The 3,449-nt window shown below is 38.6% G+C and overlaps 1 pseudogene; it reads left to right on the top strand.

Annotated features, from left to right (window-relative positions):
• The first annotated feature begins 290 nt into the window (after positions 1 to 290).
• LOC145055682 (adenylate isopentenyltransferase 3, chloroplastic pseudogene) lies at positions 291 to 1,655 on the top strand (annotated as a pseudogene).
• The last annotated feature ends 1,794 nt before the right edge of the window (positions 1,656 to 3,449 follow it).

The following is a 3,449-nucleotide window of genomic DNA, read 5'->3' as shown; positions in this document are numbered from 1 at the left end:
CAAAAAGACTTGTTAAGTTAATATCAATCACATTTTGCAAAAAGAATACCTTAATCAATATCGCATGCATGTTTTTTTACATATATTGTTTTTTTTTAGAAATTAATATGTTTTACACTTTAATAGAGTTTCCACAATAAATCAGTATCGAGAGTATTTTTAATATGATAAAATTACATCAAAGTTAATAATATTTACAATTCAAACATTATATTCATATTCATTAATTAAATATATACATGCACACAACAGAAGGAACCTTCGTGCAACTTTTAAGTTCCCATGTAGCTACTTTCTACTATAATATAAACCACATCAGTGTATGTGTTCAACCATTCAAAGCTTCTCCGGCAATTTATAACCACCACCTGAAAAAGGCAATAATGATGATGATGTGCAAACTGCAAGCTCATGCATCCTTGTTACAAATGCCCATCAACTTGTCGCTGCTCCGGCGACGTCCACAAAAAGAAAAGGTTGTGGTGGTAATGGGCGCCACTGGCACCGGAAAATCAAGACTGGCCGTCGACATCGCCACTCGCTACCCCGCAGAGATTATAAACTCCGATAAAATGCAAGTCTACGAAGGCTTAGACATCGTCACCAACAAAATCACCGACGAAGAAAGCGACGGCGTGCCTCATCACCTCATTGGAATAGTAGATTCCGACGCGGATTTCACCTCCTCTGACTTCGTTAGCACCTCATCAGTCGCAATGAAATCCATCGTCGGTAGAAATAACCTCCCGATTATCGCTGGAGGGTCGAATTCATTCATAGAAGCATTGGTTGATGACCGGAATCACGAATTCCGGTCGAGTTACGATGTTTGTTTCTTGTGGGTCGACGTCGCAATGCCCGTGCTCGAACAATTCGTTTCCGCCCGAGTCAACCGTATGGTGGCGGAGGGGATGGTGGATGAAGTTAGAAACTTGTTTAATCCAAATTCTGATTACTCGAAAGGAATCCGGCGAGCCATCGGAGTGCCGGAATTCGATAGTTTTTTCCGCTCAGAATACTCATCTTCTACCGACGAAAAAGTTCGATCAAATTTACTAGAGTCCGCCATTAACGAAACAAAGATCAACACATGCAAACTCGCATGCCGGCAATTAAGAAAAATCCACCGGCTAAAAAACATCAAAGGGTGGAAAATCCACCGGCTGGACGCCACCAAAGCCTTCCAACAAAACGGTAAAGACGCCGACGATGCATGGGCTGAGCTAGTGGCAGTACCGGGATCCGCCATCGTCAGCCAGTTCATCCACGACTTTGATCATTCACGAATTTTCACCACCGCCAAGTCAGCCGGCGGCGGCAGGGTGATCAGAGAATTTGAACGGAGAACGGTGGTGGCTACAGACTACAGTGCGTCGCTAGTTTGAAAAAAAATATATTCCGTGACCAATTTGCACAAATTATATTATTTTGGGCGTTTCGGGTTTTGCCCACGAATATACTTCACAAGCATTAGTGTGTTGTACCGTACAATACGGTTATGCACAATCGGGAAGTGAAAAGGCTGACTTGCCGATGTAGAGTAGGAATAATAATAATTGGGTGAAATTATTATTATTTGTGTGACAGTGTATGTATGATCTGTAAATTTAATGTATAAAAAAACAATACAATGAATCTATACTTCTGTACGGCTATTCTTTGCTCCAGTAGTGTCCATATGAAAGTGGCATTTAATTAGACAATTAAAAGTTAAAAACACTCTATACACACGGTGTTATGCCATCATGGCATAATCTTGCATAAGAACATATACCGAGCCAATCACTAAAATACCAAAAACGAAGATTATGTTAGGATATAATTATTTTATCTTCTAAAATTGCAATAATACAACATTACGCTTCATTGGAAACTATAAGTTTTAGCTTTTGTATATAAATTTTCGGAAAAAATAATTGTAAGTTTTTTTATTATGAATTTTTAGATTTTAAAAAAAATATTAAATGCTTGTAGTCTTCTCGGGGTTCCGTTCTGGTCAATAATTATGCGATGGATGAGTTCTAATTTTTGCAGAGACTTCGTCAAGATGATCATCTATCGTTTTTTCTTTTCCTATTGGTGATGAAAAACTTATGTCACCTTTTAAGGTGTTATTAAGGGTAATTTGTTTTCTAGTATCTTTGTTGGTAATTATGCTCATATTTTAGTCTCACACCTATTTTATGCTCATGATGTTATCTTTGTGGGAGAATGAAAGGAGTCAAATATTTCGACCATTATTCGTGATGCTATCTTTGGAAAGTTAAACCCTTTCGATGGGAGGAAGATTTGCGCTTTTAAAGTATGTTTTGGGTTCTTTTTCAACTTACTTTATGTCTTTGTATAAGGCCACGGTTGGAATTTTAAATAAGTTGGAGTCATTAAGAAACAATTTTTATTGGGGCTAGTTTGGAAGAAAGAAAATGGCTTCGGTAAGTTGGTCGAAAGTAGTGGGTGGTCTTGGTAATAGTAGTTTGATGGCCATGAACATAACTCTTCTTTTTTAAGTGGGTTTGGCGGTTTAAGTCACCGAATGTCTTTTTGGGTTAGAGTTATTAAATTTATTTATGGTCCTCAAGGGTTTTATTGGGAGTTGCTTAATCCACAATAAGAACTCTATTTGGATGGATGTGCTCAAAGTAGCTGTAACACCCTGTTCCGAATCGACTCCTAGTCTGGGGCTGTGGCCCGAATATCGATCATCATAAAGATCAGGGCTTTTGAAAAGGTAGGATCTAGGCTTATTTGGGTGCGGGTGATGTATTGGAAGTGATATGGGTGTTCAATTCGTGTTTTGGAGCCTAGGGGTATTTCGGTAAAGTGTTAGTTGGGCTTTTGTGAAAAATGGATTTTTGTTCGGAAGGTTTTAAGAAAAGTATGAGTTTATAGAAGTGTAGGACTTCTCGTTACCTTTATGTGGATATAAGGATCGTCGGAAACGGGTTTATAAGAAGAAGTTATGGCCTTCGGAAGTTTCGTGGTTTACATGCTTAGCCGAGTACGCGGGGCGTACACAAAGAGTACGTGGGGCGGGCGCTGGGCGTACTCCAGTCAGATCATGTCACACCCCTGGACCAGACGGTGGAAACGTCCGGAGGCGGGTGACTTCATTGTGCACTATCATAACAATTGAATATAAATGAAACAGAGCAATCCAAACATCATACATTGAGATAACAAACTTACATTGTTTACATTCGGTATTTGTTCTTCGAGTTACACAAAAGATACATAAGTAGAAATGAATCCAAACTATAGTTAAATGGTCTTGCATCAACGTCCCTTGTTACCTGCTTACTAGATCCTTGAGAATACAAGTCGTTTTGAAAAGCGTCAACTAAAAAGTTGGTGAGTTCATAAGCATTTTTGTATAAAATCGTTTACACTTGTTTAAAATCGTTCTCATTGTACTTTCAGAAAATCCTATATTTTCTATGAAATCGTTTGAA

Source organism: Lactuca serriola, chromosome 5 (genome assembly GCF_051521515.1).
Source record: "Lactuca serriola cultivar US96UC23 chromosome 5, Lser_US96UC23_V15, whole genome shotgun sequence".
NCBI classification, from domain to species: Eukaryota; Viridiplantae; Streptophyta; class Magnoliopsida; order Asterales; family Asteraceae; genus Lactuca; species Lactuca serriola.
This window is presented reverse-complemented; position numbering and strand designations above follow the sequence as displayed.